This window comes from Pseudophryne corroboree, chromosome 8, assembly GCF_028390025.1.
Source record: "Pseudophryne corroboree isolate aPseCor3 chromosome 8, aPseCor3.hap2, whole genome shotgun sequence".
In the NCBI taxonomy this organism is placed as follows: Eukaryota; Metazoa; Chordata; class Amphibia; order Anura; family Myobatrachidae; genus Pseudophryne; species Pseudophryne corroboree.
Window position 1 is genome coordinate 352,691,684 of NC_086451.1, and position 19,348 is coordinate 352,711,031.

The following is a 19,348-nucleotide window of genomic DNA, read 5'->3' on the forward strand; positions in this document are numbered from 1 at the left end:
GCTGGCTCAGGGTGCCCCTCACAGCACTGCACCATGTGCCGCTGAGCCCCGGAGCGCAGTTAGTAGTGCACTCCATACCCTGTTGCCGCCGTCTTCACACCGGCTCCCCGCTTGCCAGGGGGGCCAGTGACTAACTCGCCACAGATCTTCTGGCTCTATAAGGGGGTGGCGGCATGCTGCTAGTGTGAGCAATCCCCTGTGGCGGGGAACGTTCGATCCCCTCAGGAGCTCAGTGTCCTGTCAGCAGAGATAGTGGCTCAGACCCCGCAGGGAGGCTGTTGCCAGCAGCCTCCCTGTAAAATGATAAACCCTAAAAAAAAACTTTTACTAGAGAAACTCTGTAGAGCTCCCCTAGCTGTGACCGGCTCCTCCGGGCACATTTTCTAAATTGAGTCTGGTAAGAGGGGCATAGAGGGAGGAGCCAGCCCACACTCTCAAACTCTTAATAGTGGCTCCTAGTGGACCCGTCTATACAGCATGGTACTAATGTGGACCCCAGCATCCTCTAGGACGTAAGAGAAAATATGTTGAACACCACTGGGGAATGTAGCCCTATACAGCTTGGTGATGTGTGCATTAAATGTATACAGATGTAATAATATTGAATAACAGATACAGATAAATAGATCCCGTATGCCTGGAGTGTAAGATGCTTTGTGGGTCATGAAATGCAATTGTATTTAGCAGACAAAAATAGACTGCTTCTATTGATACATCCTGGGGCAGTCTGCAATCACATGTACAGGCCTGAGACAAGCCCTATATGACCTTCTGTTATTTCATTATTCTCATTTGTCTTTTAAAAACATTGCTTCTTCCCAGAAATCAGTAATTTTCTATGAAATGAGTCAGAAAATACTCTGAGTGTGATTCAATTCGCTGCATTAAGAGGAGATTTTACCACGGATAAACTATGTGCACTTTACTGGCTATTTTATGCATATGTGGCCCACACTATTCAATTACAAAATGCTTATTGCCACATCCATCCTATAACTCTACTGGTCACAAAGTGGGAAGTGCCAGAAACTATGGGAATTGCATGAAAAAGTGGCAAAGTTTGGATAACAGTATAGAAGGTTTTTAGTGGCCATAAGTAAAGTATTATATGTTCTGGAAAGGTTTCAAATTGCTGTTTTATTCCCTTTTTTTCTAATAGTGGAAAAGCTATATTAGGCAAGTGTTTTCACCAAATTAAAGCCTCTAGCCAAGTGATTCCCAAACATTTTTGAGTCATGGTGCCCTAGAGTATAAGGATTTTATTCACATCACATCTAGGCCAAAAGTTTCTTACTGATAAATTTGGAAAATAAGAATTTACTTACCGGTAAATCTATTTCTCGTAGTCCGTAGAGGATGCTGGGGACTCCGTAAGGACTATGGGGAATAGACGGGCTCCGCAGGAGATAGGGCACTTTAAGAAAGACTTTGGATTCTGGGTGTGCACTGGCTCCTCCCTCTATGCCCCTCCTCCAGACCTCAGTTAGGGAAACTGTGCCCAGAGGAGACGGACAATACGAGGAAAGGATTTTAGTTAATCCAAGGGCAAGATTCATACAGGCCACACCAATCATACCGTATAACCTGTGATAAACTACCCAGTTAACAGCATGAACAACAACATAGTTTCGGTTCAAACCGATGAAACTATAACATAACCCTTATGTAAGCAATAACTTTTTTTTTTTTTTTCCACATTGCGCTTTCAGGTGCCCCAACAACACATGCACCCATTATAATTCATCTATTTCTATTATTCTACATTTTTGTCATCCCCTCTTATATTATTCACAATGTTCACTATCTTCACTTATGTTACCTTTTTCATTATAGCGTCTGAGTGTCTGCTCACTATTTCACACCCTCACACCTCCTATCTAATCCATTATCACATCCACTTCTATACCATATTTGTCGTATCACCCTATTATACATACATGTAAATATATGTATTATAATTCCAGGGAAAGATCTAATTAAATCTTCACACACTATCCCTCTTCTCATTGATAGATCACTATAAGGCATATTACTGTATACTACATCATGTTAGCTTTTAATCTTCTAATAATTGCATCTATCACTTATTTTGATTTTTATTTTTATTTCCATTTATTTTTACTTTTACTGGGTCCTTTTCATTCTTTTTTATTACCATTTTCATATTGACTTTTATTTTATTTTTATTTTTATTTATTCTTATTTTCTTCCACATATTTACATTCATCCTTACTCCTACTTTTATTTCTATGTTCATTCATTATCATTTATGTAGTCCATAATAATCTCCTATTAAGTGTATACATTATATAATTATCGCTTAATTAATAGAATAAAGGCTCGATTCTTTTCTCATATATTTTTTCACATTTGCATATCTATATTTCCACTTTTCATTTACTGTTCAATACCCCGCTTACAATCATCCTAAACTCGTCAGTATAAGCAATAAGTACTCTTTTTTCCTATATGACACCAGGGGTTTTTTACACACTACTGTCAGATAACCCCACACGGAGGGACGAAGCATGGGTAAAGGTAACGGTACCCATGACAACGTCGGACGCCTCCCTATACGACGGGTGTACGCCTCACCCGGAAGTATCAGCTCTCAGAGACTTTGCACTCACCACAACGCCAGACGCCTCCTTACAATACAGGAAGCGCACCCGCGTGTTGAGCCCGTGGAACGCAAACGTTCCCATGACTACCCGCTGACTCAGTTCGAGACGTCATCCCAGGGAAAGACGTCATTTCCGGTTGCGCCAACGATGTACGGCGCGTTCTTTTCAACTTCGGGCGACCAATTAGGTAATTATATCTACACTATTTATTAGAGATGAGCGGGTTCGGTTTCTCTGAATCCGAACCCGCCAGAACTTCATGTTTTTTTTCACGGGTCCGAGCGACTCGGATCTTCCCGCCTTGCTCGGTTAACCCGAGCGCGCCCGAACGTCATCATGACGCTGTCGGATTCTCGCGAGACTCGGATTCTATATAAGGAGCCGCGCGTCGCCGCCATTTTCACACGTGCATTGAGATTGATAGGGAGAGGACGTGGCTGGCGTCCTCTCCATTAGAATAGATTAGAAGAGAGAGAGAGAGAGAGAGATTGTGCAGACAGAGTTTACCACAGTGACCAGTGCAGTTGTTGTTAAGTTAACTTTTATTTAATATATCCGTTCTCTGCTATATCCGTTCTCTGCCTGAAAAAAACGATACACAGCAGTCACACAGTGTGACTCAGTCTGTGTGCACTCAGCTCAGCCCAGTGTGCTGCACATCAATGTATAAAAGCTTATAATAATTGTGGGGGAGACTGGGGAGCACTGCAGGTTGTTATAGCAGGAGCCAGGAGTACATAATATTATATTAATTTAAAATTAAACAGTGCACACTTTTGCTGCAGGAGTGCCACTGCCAGTGTGACTAGTGGTGACCAGTGCCTGACCACCAGTATAGTAGTATATTGTTGTATACTATCTCTTTATCAACCAGTCTATATTAGCAGCAGACACAGTACAGTGCGGTAGTTCACGGCTGTGGCTACCTCTGTGTCGGCAGTCGGCACTCGGCAGGCAGTCCGTCCATCCATAATTGTATAATTATATACCACCTAACCGTGGTATTTTTTTTTCTTTCTTTATACCGTCGTCATAGTCATACTAGTTGTTACGAGTATACTACTATCTCTTTATCAACCAGTGTACAGTGCGGTAGTTCACGGCTGTGGCTACCTCTGTGTCGGCACTCGGCAGGCAGTCCGTCCATCCATAATTGTATTATAATATATACCACCTAACCGTGGTTTTTTTTTCATTCTTTATACCGTCATAGTCAGTCATACTAGTTGTTACGAGTATACTACTATCTCTTTATCAACCAGTGTACAGTGCGGTAGTTCACGGCTGTGGCTACCTCTGTGTCGGCACTCGGCAGGCAGTCCGTCCATCCATAATTGTATTATAATATATACCACCTAACCGTGGTTTTTTTTTCATTCTTTATACCGTCATAGTCAGTCATACTAGTTGTTACGAGTATACTACTATCTCTTTATCAACCAGTGTACAGTGCGGTAGTTCACGGCTGTGGCTACCTCTGTGTCGGAACTCGGCAGGCAGTCCGTCCATCCATAATTGTATTACAATATATACCACCTAACCGTGGTTTTTTTTTCATTCTTTATACCGTCATAGTCAGTCATACTAGTTGTTACGAGTATACTACTATCTCTTTATCAACCAGTGTACAGTGCGGTAGTTCACGGCTGTGGCTACCTCTGTGTCGGCACTCGGCAGGCAGTCCGTCCATCCATAATTGTATTACAATATATACCACCTAACCGTGGTTTTTTTATACCACCTAACCGTGGCAGTCCGTCCATAATTGTATACTAGTATCCAATCCATCCATCTCCATTGTTTACCTGAGGTGCCTTTTAGTTCTGCCTATAAAATATGGAGAACAAAAAAGTTGAGGTTCCAAAATTAGGGAAAGATCAAGATCCACTTCCACCTCGTGCTGAAGCTGCTGCCACTAGTCATGGCCGAGACGATGAAATGCCAGCAACGTCGTCTGCCAAGGCCGATGCCCAATGTCATAGTACAGAGCATGTCAAATCCAAAACACCAAATATCAGAAAAAAAAGGACTCCAAAACCTAAAATAAAATTGTCGGAGGAGAAGCGTAAACTTGCCAATATGCCATTTACCACACGGAGTGGCAAGGAACGGCTGAGGCCCTGGCCTATGTTCATGGCTAGTGGTTCAGGTTTTTTGGAAGGGACATCCTGCGTGACACTGCAGTGCCACTCCTAGATGGGCCCGGTGTTTGTGTCGGCCACTAGGGTCGCTAATCTTACTCACACAGTCAGCTACCTCATTGCGCCTCTTTTTTTCTTTGCGTCATGTGCTGTTTGGGGAGGGTTTTTTGGAAGGGCCATCCTGCGTGACACTGCAGTGCCACTCCTAGATGGGCCCGGTGTTTGTGTCGGCCACTAGGGTCGCTAATCTTACTCACACAGCTACCTCATTGCGCCTCTTTTTTTCTTTGCGTCATGTGCTGTTTGGGGAGGGTTTTTTGGAAGGGCCATCCTGCGTGACACTGCAGTGCCACTCCTAGATGGGCCCGGTGTTTGTGTCGGCCACTAGGGTCGCTTATCTTACTCACACAGCGACCTCGGTGCAAATTTTAGGACTAAAAATAATATTGTGAGGTGTGAGGTATTCAGAATAGACTGAAAATGAGTGTAAATTATGGTTTTTGAGGTTAATAATACTTTGGGATCAAAATGACCCCCAAATTCTATGATTTAAGCTGTTTTTTAGTGTTTTTGGAAAAAAACACCCGAATCCAAAACACACCCGAATCCGACAAAAATAATTCGGTGAGGTTTTGCCAAAACGCGTTCGAACCCAAAACACGGCCGCGGAACCGAACCCAAAACCAAAACCCGAAAAATTTCAGGCGCTCATCTCTACTATTTATACCCTCATTTGAGACCTATTAGTCACCAGTGAGCAAGCCTATACATTGGTGAAACGGGCCGTTTGGTTAGTGGGACCCAGTGGGACTGCGCAGCCCACTCCCACACAAGGGACACATCGGTTTAGTAAGCACCCATTTGGGCCATATGATTTATATTTATTCTGCTATTTTTCTCATATTTTTCTCTTATTGGCACAACTACCTCCTTTATTCAATGCTCGATATCTGTAACAATAGGTAATACCTATTACCTCTTTTGGTAACAAAGATAAAAACACTAATTTTATCAGATAATGATGGTCTTTGTAAGCACGCAAAAAACTTGCTTGATAAGTAATTCGACATCTGATGGACGTTAGCTCATAACTGTTATGCATTAACTATATAATGATAGCTTTTCCTTACCATGGACTTTAAATTATGAATTTTCTCTGATATAATCTTTCAACTGAAATATATATACTAACTCTACCAGCTAAAATATGGCTCTGTGAAGCACGCAAAAAACCTGTTTGATAAAGAATTTGTTATCTGATGGGTACTAGCTTGACAGGTTTATGTGAATAGTTTTCTTTATAAGGATCAAACTAACTTTGTTTCAAGTTTTAATAGTACCAACTGTTAAAGATTTTTTCTTGTTTCTGACTGGCTGATTCATTATTGGAAACATAACAGCATGGGTTACAAACTCTGTTCATAATATAGAGATTGAAGCTTTTGCGACAATACCAGCCAAACAACACCACACATACGTGTTTAAGACACAGCTTACATCTCTTCTACTTACCGTATATACTCGAGTATAAGTCGACCCGAATATAAGCCGAGGCACCTAATTTCACCCCAAAAAACTGGGAAAACTTATTGACTCGAGTATAAGCCTAGGGTGGGAAATGCAAGTCTAGCCGTACACAGCCCTCAGTGCCAGATATGCCCCCACATTGCCAGATATGCCCCCACATTGCCAGATATGCCCCCACAGTGCCAGATATGCCCTCATAGTGCCAGATATGCCCCCACAGTGCCAGATATGCCCCCACAGTGCCATACTGCCAGATATTCCCCCACGGTGTCAGATATACCCCCACAGTGCTACATGTGCCCCCACAGTGCCAGATATGCCCTCATACTGCCAGATTTTCCCCACGGTGCCAGATATGCCCCCACAGTGCTACACATTCCCCCACAGTGCCAGATATGCCCTCACAGTGCCAGATATACCCTCATGGTGCCAGATATGCACAGCCCCCAACCCCCCCCCCCACCCCCCCACTGCCGCCGCCTGTCTCTACTCACCATTGACGGGCTATGTGTAAACGAATGAAGGGGCAGCGGAATGCGGGCAGCAGCAGGCGGTGCGGGCATCGGTGGCCGGCCTTAGGTCATACAGGAAAGTCTGCAGCGGCTGAGGAGGCGGGCGGCGCGGCGGTGCTTCAGCGAGCAGGGAGAGGGAGACGGACGGCTGCAGCAGCGTCACTGATTGATGCACCAATTACAGTGCGCTGCTGCGGCTCCCGTGTCCCCCTCCCTCCTCCTCCTTCCCTCCTTCCCAGAGCTCTCTACGCTCTGCTCCGGAGCATCACTCGAGTATAAGCCGAGGGGGAACTTTTTCAGCACAAAAAATGTGCTGAAAAACTCGGCTTATACTCGAGTATATACGGTACATAGAAAATTATACTCTGTATATTTTCAATGCTCTCTCATCCACTAATCTGGACAGCAGAAGCACTTTGGTAGTCATACTCTCTCATTCAGCAGATTACGGCCATACTCCACAGAATACGCCTGATCTCGTCCGATCTTGGAAGCTAAACTGTGGCAGGCCTGGTCAGTAATTGTATGGGGGACCAACAGTGAACACCAGGTGCAGTAAACAACCCAGCTGAACAGCAGAAGTAAGACACCCCTTCTCTTTGACTCTATTTCTTTTTTCTATCCGCTTTGAATTTAAATATCTCACGTTGTGATTGATGAATATGCTATATTTTCATCTATAAATACATATTGCTGAATATGTTACATTTTCATCTTTAAAAAAATATATATTCATACTAAACCAGCTACCTCGTATCTTCAGTTTTTTGCCTGTCGCAAAAAGTCTAATTATACAACAATTATTGAAGCAAATGCCTTTTGGTAACACCACTGCCCAAACATAGAGCAGTTGGTGCTTAAGGACCTATATAGGCAACATTTTTATCCGTTAGATGACATTTTTTCCCTCCTTGGAGCATTTACAATACGGAGAAGCTAAACCGAGTTACTATCCCGCTGGGATTAAAAATACAACCTGTTTTATATTATAGACAGGTTTCTCCCAGTTTGACGCATTAACAACAAATTATTTTCACCAAGGCATTCCACTTTTATATATCCTTATAATAGTAGCATCACTAATATGCACTAATATTCATATTCATGTTTTTTGTTTATATTTGAGTCACTATATTTTACTATGTTCATTAAAAGTTAAGTTTTAGTGTCGAATTTGTGATAAAGAGTGCCCCAACATAGAGTCTTTCTCCTCTTCTGTTTTGTTGCCTAAACCCACTGACTCTGGGAGCACCACAGACGTGTAATTAGTTCAGTACACCCAGTGTACATTTTTAGCCTTAAGTCGGTCACAGACTTAGATCTATTATTGGTCAATGTCTGATACAAAAACCTGTTGCGGAACTATCTTCAGTAGATAAAGCAATAACTATATACAAGTCTTGCAGAAGAAGTCCGCACTTGGGACGGGCGCCCAGCATCCTCTACGGACTACGAGAAAATAAGAATTTACTTACCGATAATTCTATTTCTCGGAGTCCGTAGTGGATGCTGGGGTTCCTGAAAGGACCATGGGGAATAGCGGCTCCGCAGGAGACAGGGCACAAAAAGTAAAGCTTTCCGATCAGGTGGTGTGCACTGGCTCCTCCCCCTATGACCCTCCTCCAGACTCCAGTTAGGTACTGTGCCCGGACGAGCGTACACAATAAGGGAGGAATTTTGAATCCCGGGTAAGACTCATACCAGCCACACCAATCACACTGTACAACCTGTGATCTGAACCCAGTTAACAGTATGATAACAGCGGAGCCTCTGAAAAGATGGCTCACAACAACAATAACCCGATTTAGTTAGCAATAACTATGTACAAGTATTGCAGATAATCCGCACTTGGGATGGGCGCCCAGCATCCACTACGGACTCCGAGAAATAGAATTATCGGTAAGTAAATTCTTATTTTCTCTATCGTCCTTGTGGATGCTGGGGTTCCTGAAAGGACCATGGGGATTATACCAAAGCTCCCAAACGGGCGGGAGAGTGCGGATGACTCTGCAGCACCGAATGAGAGAACTCCAGGTCCTCTTTTGCCAGGGTATCAAATTTGTAGAATTTTACAAACGTGTTCTCCCCCGACCACGTAGCTGCTCGGCAAAGTTGTAATGCCGAGACCCCTCGGGCAGCCGCCCAAGATGAGCCCACCTTCCTTGTGGAATGGGCCTTAACAGATTTAGACTGTGGCAGGCCTGCCACAGAATGTGCAAGTTGAATTGTGCTACCAATCCCACGAGCAATCGACTGCTTAGAAGCAGAAGCACCCAGCATTGTTGGGTGCATACAGGATAAACAGCAAGTCAGATTTCCTGACTCCAGCCAACCTGGAAACTATATTTTCAGGGCCCTGATAACATCCAGCAACTTGGAGTCCTCCAAGTCCCTAGTAGCCGCAGGTACCACAATAAGCTGGTTCAGGTGAAACGCTGACACCACCTTAAGGAGAAACTGGGGACGAGTCCGCAGCTTTGCTCTGTCCGAATGGACAATCAGATATGGCTTTGTGAGATAAAGCCGCCAATTCTGACACTCGCCTGGCCGAGGTCATTTTCCATGTGAGATATATCAAATCCACAGATTTGAGTTGTTTAAACCAATGTGATTTTTTAGGAATCCCAAAACTACGTTGAGATCGCCCAGTGCCACTGGAGACATCAAAGGGGCTGTATATGCAGTACTCCCTTAACAACTTCTGGACTTCAGGAACTGAAGCCAATTTCTTTCTGGAAGAAAATCAACAGGCCGAAATTTGAACCTTAATGGACCCAATTTGAGACCCATAGACACTCCTGTTTGCAGGAAATGTAGAAATTAACCTAGTTGAAATTCTTCCGTGGAGCCTTCCTGGACTCACACCCTGGCACATATTTTCACCTAAGTGGTGATAATGTTGTGCGGTCACCTCCTTCCTGGCTCTGACCAGGGTAGGGATGACCTCTTCCGGAATGCCTCTTTCCCTTAGGATCCGGCGTTCACCCGCCTTGGCGTCAACGCAGCTGCGGTAAGTCCCGGAACAGACACGGTTCTTGCCGAATCAAGACCCTTCTTAGTATCTCTTGAAGTTCCGGGAACCAAGTCCTTCTTGGCCAAACCGGAGCCACGAGTATAGTTCTTACTCCTCTCCTTCCTATCATTTTCAATACATTGGGTATGAAAAGCAGAGGATGGAACACATACACCGACTGGTACACCGACGGTGTTACCAGAGCGTCCCAGCTATTGCCTGAGTGTCTCTTGACCTGGCGCTTCAGGTGGGACGCCATCATAACCACCTTTGGTCTTTCCCAACGGTTTACAATCATGTGGAAACTTCCAGATTAAGTTTCCACTTTTCCGGGTGGAATTCATTTATGCTGAGGAAATCTTCCCAGTTGCCCACTCCCGGAATGAACACTGCTGACAGTGTTATCACATGATTTTCCGCCCAGCGAAGAATCCTTGCTGTCATTGCCCTCCTGCTTCTTGTGTCGCCCCGTCTGATAACGTGGGCGACCGCCATGATGATGTCCTACTGGATCAGCACCGGTTGACTTTGAAGCAGGAGTCTTCCTAGGCTCAGAGCATTGTAAATTGCCCTTAGCTCCAGTATATTCATGTGGAGAGAAGTCTCCAGACTTGACCACACTTCCTTGGAAATTTTTTCCCTGTGTGACTACTCCCCAGCCTCTCAGGCTGGTATCCGTGGTCCCCAGAACACAGTCCTGAATGCTGAGTGTGCTGCCCTCTAAAAGATGAGCACTCTGCAGCCCCCACAGAAGAGACACCCTTGTCCTTGGAGACAGGATTATCCGCTGATGCATCTGAAAATGCGATCCGGACCATTCGTCCAGCAAATCCCCTGAGATCTGCCGAATGGAATCGCTTCGTAAGAAGCCACCATTTTTCCCAGGACTCCTGTGCATTGATGCACTGATACTTGGCCTGGTTTTAGGAGGTTTCTGACTAGGTCGAATAACTCCTTGGCTTTTTCCTCCCGGAGGAACACCTTTTTCTGGACTATGCCCAGAATCATTCCTAGGAACAGCAGACGTATCGTCGGAAAACAGCTGCGATTCTTGGAATATTTAGAATCCAGTCGTGCTGTCGTAGAACTACTTTAGATAGTGCTCTTCCGACCTCCAACTGTTCTCTGGAACTTGCCCTTTTCAGGATATCGTCCAAGTAAGGGATAATTTAGATGCCTTTTTTCTTTGAAGAAACATCTTTTCGGCCATTACCTTGGTAAAAGGCCCGGGGTGCCGTGGATAATTCAAACGGCATCGTCTGAAACTGATATTGACAGTTCTGTACCACGAACCAGAGGTACCATTGTTGAGAAGGGCAAATTTGGACATGGAGGTAATCCTTGATGTCCAGGGACACCATATAGTCCCCTTTTTTCCGGTTCGCTATCACTGCTCTGAGTGACTCCATCTCGATTTGAACCTTTTATGTAAGTGTTCAAAGATTTCAGTTTAGACTGTCTCACCAAGCCGTCTGGCGTCAGTACCACAATATAGTGTGGAAAAATAATACCCTTTTCCTTGTTGTAGGAGGGGTACTTTGATTATCACCTGCTGGATATACAGCTTGTGAATTGTTTCCAATGCTGCCTCCCTGTCGGAGGGAGCCGTTGGTAAAGCAGACTTCAGAAACCTGCGAGGAGAAGATGTCTCGACTCTCCAATCTGTACCCCTGGGATAATACTTGTACTATCTAGGGGTCAACCTGCGAGTGATCCCACTGCGCGCTGAGACTCTTGAGACTACCCCCCCACCTTGAGTCCGCTTGCATGGCCCCAGCGTCATGCTGAGGACTTGGCAGACGCGGTGGAGGGCTTCTTTTCCTGGGAAGGGGCTGCCTGCTGCAGTCTACTTCCCTTACCTCTATGTCTGGGCAGATATGACTGGCCTTTTGCCTGCATGCCCTCATGGGAAAGGAAGGATTGAGGCTGAAAAGACGGTGTCTTTTTCAGCTGAGATGTAACTTGGGGTAAAAAGGTTGGATTTCCCAGCTGTTGCCGTGGTCCCCAGGTCCGATGGACCGACCCCAACTAACTCCTTCCCTTTATACGGCAATACTTCCATGTGCCGTATGGGATCTGTATCACCTGACCACTGTCGTGTCCATGACATCTTCTGGGTGATATGGACAACGTACTTATCTTGATGCCAGAGAGCAAATATCCCTCTGTGCATCTCACGTACATATATATAGAATGCATCCTATTAAATGCTCTATATGAATAAAATATTTTCAGTCAGGGAATCCGACCAAGCCAACCCAGCACTGCATCTCCAGGCTGATGGCGATCGCTGGTCGCAGTATAACCACCGTATGTGTGTATATACTTTTTAGGATATCTTTCCAGCTTCCTATCAGCTGGCTCCTTGAGGGCGGCCGTATCTGGAGACGGTAACGCCACTTGATAAGCGTGTGAGCGCCTTATCACCCTAAGGGGTGTTTCCCAACGCGCCCTAATTTCTGGCGGGAAAGGGTATAACGCCAATATTTGCTATCGGGGTAACCCCACGCATCATCACACACTTCATTTTATTTTATCTGATTCAGGAAAAACTACAGGTAGTTTTTTCACTCCCACATAATACCCTTTTTTGTGGTACTTGTAGTATCAGAAATATGCAACACCTCCTTCATTGCCCTTAACGTGTGGCCCTAATGAGAAATACGTTTGTTTATTCACCGTCGACACTGGATTCAGTGTCCGTGTCTGTGTCTGTGTCGACCGACTGAGGTAAATGGGCGTTTTTAACGCCCCTGACGGTGTTTCTGAGACGCCTGGACCGGTACTAATAGTTTGTCGGCCGTCTCACGTCGTCAACCGACCTTGCAGCGTGTTGACATTCTCACGTAATTCCCTAAATAAGCCATCCATTCCGGTGTCGACTCCCTAGAGAGTGACATCACCATTACAGGCAATTTCTCCGCCTCCTCACCAACATCGTCCTCATACATGTCGACACACACGTACCGACACACAGCACACACACCGGGAATGCTCTGACAGAGGACAGGACCCACACTAGCCCTTTGGGGAGACAGAGGGAGAGTTTGCCAGCACACACCAAAACGCTATAATTATATAGGGACAACCTTATATAAGTGTTTTCCCTTATAGCATCTTTATATATATCTCAATATCGCCAAAATCAGTGCCCCCCCTCTCTGTTTTAACCCTGTTTCTGTAGTGCAGTGCAGGGGAGAGCCTGGGAGCCTTCTCTCCAGGCTTTCTGTGAGAGAAAATGGCGCTGTGTGCTGAGGAGATAGGCCCCGCCCCTTTTTCGGCGGGCTCGTCTCCCGCTATTTAGTGAATCTTGGCAGGGGTTAAATATCTCCATATAGCCTCTGGGGGCTATATGTGAGGTATTTTTCGCCAAAAAAGGTTTTCATTTGCCTCCCAGGGCGCCCCCCTCCCAGCGCCCTGCACCCTCAGTGACTGCCGTGTGAAGTGTGCTGAGAGGAAAATGGCGCACAGCTGCAGTGCTGTGCGCTACCTTTAGAAGACTGCAGGAGTCTTCAGCCGCCGATTCTGGACCTCTTCTTACTTCAGCATCTGCAAGGGGGCCGGCGGCGCGGCTCCGGTGACCATCCAGGCTGTACCTGTGATCGTCCCTCTGGAGCTGATGTCCAGTAGCCAAGAAGCCAATCCATCCTGCACGCAGGTGAGTTCACTCCTTCTCCCCTAAGTCCCTCGTTGCAGTGATCCTGTTGCCAGCAGGACTCACTGTAAAATAAAAAACCTAAGCTAAACTTTCTCTAAGCAGCTCTTTAGGAGAGCCACCTAGATTGCACCCTTCTCGGCCGGGCACAAAAATCTAACTGGAGTCTGGAGGAGGGTCATAGGGGGAGGAGCCAGTGCACACCACCTGATCGGAAAGCTTTACTTTTTGTGCCCTGTCTCCTGCGGAGCCGCTATTCCCCATGGTCCTTTCAGGAACCCCAGCATCCACAAGGACGATAGAGAAATAGATTTACCGGTAAGTAAAATCTTATTTTCTCTAACATCCTAGAGGATGCTGGGGACTCCGTAAGGACCATGGGGATTATACCAAAGCTCCCAAACGGGCGGGAGAGTGCGGGTGACTCTGCAGCACCGATTGAGCAAACAGGAGGTCCTCCTCAGCCAGGGTATCAAACTTATAGAACTTTGCAAAGGTGTTTGACCCCGACCAAGTAGCAGCTCGGCATAGCTGTAGTGCCGAGACCCCTCGGGCAGCCGCCCCAAGAAGAGCCCACCTTCCTAGTGGAATGGGTCTTAACCGATTTTGGTAACGGCAATCCAGCCGTAGAATGCGCCTGCTGAATCATGTTACAGATCCAGCGAACAATAGTCTGCTTTGAGGCAGGGCCGCCAACTTTGTTGGCTGCATACAGGACAAACAGTGCTTCTGTTTTCCTGATCCTAGCCGTTCTGGCCACGTAAATTTTCAAAGCCCTGACCACATCAAGGGACTCGGAATCCTCCAAGTCACGTGTAGCCACAGGCACGACAATAGGGTGGTTCATATGAAAGGATGAGACCCCCTTAGGCAGGAATTGAGGACGGGTCCGCAATTCCGCTCTATCCATATGGAAAACCAGATAGGGGCTTTTATGTGATAAAGCCGCCAATTCCGAAACTCACCTAGCCGAAGCCAAGGCTAACAACATGACCACCTTCCAGGTGAGATATTTCCACTCCACTGTCTTAAGTGGTTCAACTTCAGGAAATGAGGCCAATTCTTTTTGAAAGAAAATGGATAAGGCCGAAATCTGAACTTTTAATGGAGCCTAATTTTAGGCCCAAATTCACTCCAGCTTGTAGGAAGTGAAGAAAACGGCCCAGGTGAAATTCTTCCGTAGGAGCATTCCTGGCCTCACACCAAGAAACATATTTTCTCCATATTCGGTGATAATGTTTAGATGTCAAGTCCTTCCTAGCCTTTATTAGCGTAGGAATGACCTCATCCTGAATACCTTTTTCCGCTAGGATCCGGCGTTCAACCGCCATGCCGTCAAACGCAGCGGCGGTAAGTCTTGGAACAGACAGGGACCTTGTTGTAACAAGTCCTGCCTTAGAGGAAGAGGCCACGGATCTTCTGTGAGCATTTCTTGCAGATCCGGATACCAGGTCCTTCGTGGCCAATCTGGAACAATGAGAATTGTTCTCACTCCTCATTTTCTTATTATCCTCAACACCTTGGGTATGAGAGGAAGAGGAGGAAACACATATACCGACTGGAACACCCACGGTGTCACTAGGGCATCCACAGCTACCGCCTGAGGGTCTCTTGACCTGGCGCAATACCTTTGTAGCTTTTTGTTGAGACGGGATGCCATCATGTCTATTTGGGGTAGCCCCCACCGACATGCAATCTGCGCGAATACTTCCTGACGAAGTCCCCACTCTCCCGGATGCGGTCTGCTTCCCAGTTGTCCACTCCCAGAATGAACACTGCTGACAGATTGCTTACATGATTCTCCGCCCAGCGAAGAACTCTGGTGGCTTCCGCCATTGCCACTCTGCTCCTTGTGCCGCCTTGGCGGTTTACATGAGCTACTGCGGTGATGTTGTCTGACTGGATCAGAACTCGTCGATTGCGAAGTAATATCTCCGCTTGACGTAGGGCGTTGTATATGGCCCTTAGTTCCAGGATGTTGATGTGAAGACAAGTCTCTTGACTTAACCAAAGTCCTTGGAAATTTCTTACCTGTGTGACCACTCCCCAACCTCGGAGGCTTGCGTCCGTGGTCACCAGGATCTAGTCCTGACTGCCGAACCTGCAGCCCTCTAGAAGGTGAGCACTGTTTAGTCACCACAGGAGAGATACTCTGGCCCTGGGGGACAGGGTGATCCGCTGATGCAATTGCAGATACGACCCGGACCATTTGGCCAATAGATCCCATTGGAAGGCCCTTGCATGGAATCTGCCGTATGGAATGGCTTCGTATGTTGCCACCATCTTTCCCAGAACTTAAGTGCAATGATGTACTGACACTTGTTTTGGTTTCAACAAGTTCATGACTAGAGTCATGAGTTCCTGCGCTTTTTCCTGCGGAAGAAAACCCGTTTTCTGGTCTGTGTCCAGAATCATGCCCAAGAAGGGCAGACGAGTTGTAGGATTCAGCTGCGACTTTGGAATATCGAGAATCCAGCCGTGTCGCTGTAACACATTCAGTGAAAGTGATACGCTGCTCAGCAACTTCACCCGTGATCTCGCTTTTATGAGATCGTCCAAGTACGGGGTAGTTGTGACACCCTGCTAGCGCAGGAGCACTTCATTTCCGCCATTACCTTGGTGAAAATTCTCGGGGCCGTGGAAAGCGCAAACGGCAACGTCTGACATTGGTAATGACAATCCTGTACCGCCAATCTCAGGTACGCCTGATGAGGATATATGGGGACATGCAGGTATGCATCCTTTATGTCCAGAGATACCAAAAAATCTCCCCCTTCAAGGCTGGCGATGACCGCCCTGAGTGATTCCATCTTGAACTTGAACCGTTTTAAGTAAAGGTTCAGGGATTTTAAATTTAAAATGAGTCTGACCGAACCGTCCGGTTTCGGAACCACAAACAGAGTTGAGTAGTACCCCTGCCCTCTTTGAAGCAGGGGAACCTCTACCACCACCTGTTGCATACACAATTTGTGAATCACATGTAACACTATCTCCCTTTCCACGGGTTGTTTCGGTAGGGCCGATTTGAAAAACCGTCGAGGAGGCACTTCTTCGAATTCCAGCTTGTAACCCTGGGAAACAATTTCTATTGCCCATGGATCCACCTGTGAGTGAACCCAGATGTGGCTGAACAGTCGAAGACGTGCCCCCACAGGAGCTGACTCCCTCAGGGGAGCCCCAGCGTCATGCGGTGGATTTAGCAGAGGCCGGGGAGGACTTCTGTTCCTGGGAACTAGCTGTGTTGTGCAGCTTTTTCCCTCTGACCTTACCTCTGACAAGAAAGGACGATCCACGTGCTCTCTTGCTTTTATTGGAACGAAAGGTCAGCATTCGATAATGAGGCGCTTTCTTAGATTGTGAGGGAATATATGGCAAAAAAATTTATTTACCTGTCGTAGCTGTGGAGACGAGATCCGAGAGGCCCTCTCCAAACAATTCCTCACCCTTGTAAGGCAACAACTCCATATGCCTCTTTTAGTCGGCATCACCTGTCCATTGCATGTTCCACAGGACACGTCTAGCACAAATCGACATAGCGTTGACTCTAGAACCCAGTAGACTAACGTCTCTTTGGGCATGTATTATATATAATATATATATTAGCAACATCTTTTACATACAAATATATATATATATATATATATATATATTTTCCAACACTTGCCCCGTCACTCCTCCTAAAGTAGCTGGCTGTGGTGCCCTTCCTTGTGGGCCAGCAGGTCCACCAGTATGCAAACAAAGAAATTAGGTGGCACTCACAGACTTGTAATTAAACGTGAAAACTCCGTGAAGAGATTTATTGTGCAAACCAGTAACGTTTCGGGGACGTGTCCCCTTCCTCAGACAATTCAATAATGGCAAATACAGTGTATAAATAGCATACAGTGACCCCACTTACCCCCATCCTCACGACTCCCAGCTGCGTGGACCACGGCTTGTCTCGGCGTCTCCCGGCCCGCACTTCCGGTTTCGGCTTCTCCGCCCGACCGGAAGTGACGCATGCGGGCTTCGCCGGTCACCATGGAGACGCGCTGGGAGCCCTGTGAATACAAAAACACATGTAACCAAGCAAGACACGCATTATTCACTATGGAAAATGACACATTATAAAACTGCGTTCAATCAAAACTAGAGTGTCAATAAAAACCTATGTGTAACGTGCACAAACACACTGTCGAAACATAAGCATCTAAAATAAAAGATGATGTTAATTAAAAAGTTATTTATAACATTAAAAAGTGACATTAAAAAGTGATATTAAAAAGTGATAAATAATAAATAAGTCGGGTGCTGCAAAATCTTAAATACCATACGCTTCTCATATAATACATAATCATGGATGGCACAGGGCCAAGATGACACCAAATCTGGGGGGCGCTATGTAAGTATTAATTGTCCATTTTTCTAAGCCTGATTAACCCTCTATTGGTGCATATACCTAACACGTGTGAATACACAAGATGAACCTGTTTGCTCTCAGGAATAATTATTGAATCCAGATGATTCTTACCCACTTCTCTATCAATATGATTACCACAGACTCTGGACTCAAGTGAGTCTGGCCTAGTTTATAAGAAATTGATTAATCCTAGTGACTCATTCAGTCCTTTAGGGGCTAGACAATCCAGGCGGAAAATCCACCTGGATTCTAGCTGTAACAATTTTTTCCCCCTATCGCCACCTCTTAAGGACGCTGGAACGTGGTCAATGGCCCTATATCTAAGGCTTGCCAACGTATGGTGCTGTGTGGCGAAATGCCTGGCCACCGGTTGGTCACTAGTCCCTGTTGCTAGAGCGGCCCGTATAGCGGACCTATGCTGAGTTAGTCTGACCTTCAATTGGCACTCCGTTTTGCCCACATAATAGAGCCCGCACGGGCAGATAATTATGTAGATGACAAAACGAGACGTGCAGGTGAGTGGCCACCTGATCTTCAATCTTTGGCCGGTATGTGGATGGGGAAAAGATTCACCCACTAAGAAAAATGAACAGGTCGTGCACCCCAAGCATTTAAAGCATCCATTTTTCTTGCTTAGAAAATGCTTGGGTGCATTCTTGGCATCAAAGCCTGTGACATCGGTCTTGACAACCAAGTCTTTCAAATTTTTACCCCTGGAGAAACTCGCCAAAAGTTTACTATTTTGGAAGCATTTTAACTCTGGGTCCGTGGTAACCATTCGCCACATGCTCCTAACTTGTTTAACCAGGGCAGGGCTGTTGGCATTAAACTCAGTAACCCATGGGATGGTTTCTCTGGGCAAAATTTTGTGGCGCTGTTTGGCCTGTTTTTGAAAATTAGTCAATGCTCTATCTCGTGCTTTCTTAAGTTCGGCTAATGCATATCCTCTCTCACTAAATTTTGTTATCATCTCCTCTAGCTGCGTCTCACGTATGTTAGGATCTGTATTATTTCTGCAGACTCTGAGGAGTTGTGAGTAAGGTAGACTGCGGATCATCGCTTTGGGGTGAGAACTCTCAGCCCTAAGCACGGTATTCCGGTCTGTGGGTTTTTTGTATAGGGATGTCTCAACCCTTCCCTCAACCAGATGGATCCGAACATCCAGATAGCAGATGTCAGTCTTGCTTAATGTCCAAGTCAATTTAATGGGGCTATTGGTGTTATTGTGTTTCAGGATGATCTCAATTAGTTTTTGTATATCATCTTTCCACAGGACCAGGAGGTCATCAATGTAGCGAAAGTACAGTAAAATCTTACTTGAAATATTTACATCTACAAAGAATAAATCCCGTTCTACCTCCCACATGAAACTGTTGGCGAATGCTGGGGCCACCGGGGACCCCATCGAGCAGCCCTGTAATTGCCTATAAAACTTCCCATTAAATAAAAAGAAATTATGCGTTAATGTAAAGTTTAA

The 19,348-nt window shown here is 45.8% G+C and overlaps 1 protein-coding gene and 1 pseudogene across 2 annotated transcripts in view; one reads left to right on the forward strand and one right to left on the reverse strand.

Annotated features, from left to right (window-relative positions):
• The window catches only part of DOCK11 (dedicator of cytokinesis 11), a 981,167-nt gene that overhangs the window by 919,603 nt on the left and 42,216 nt on the right, over nt 1-19,348 (reverse strand). The gene's annotated exons all lie outside the window — the stretch shown is intronic.
• On the forward strand, nt 7,248-7,366 carry LOC134949985 (5S ribosomal RNA; annotated as a pseudogene).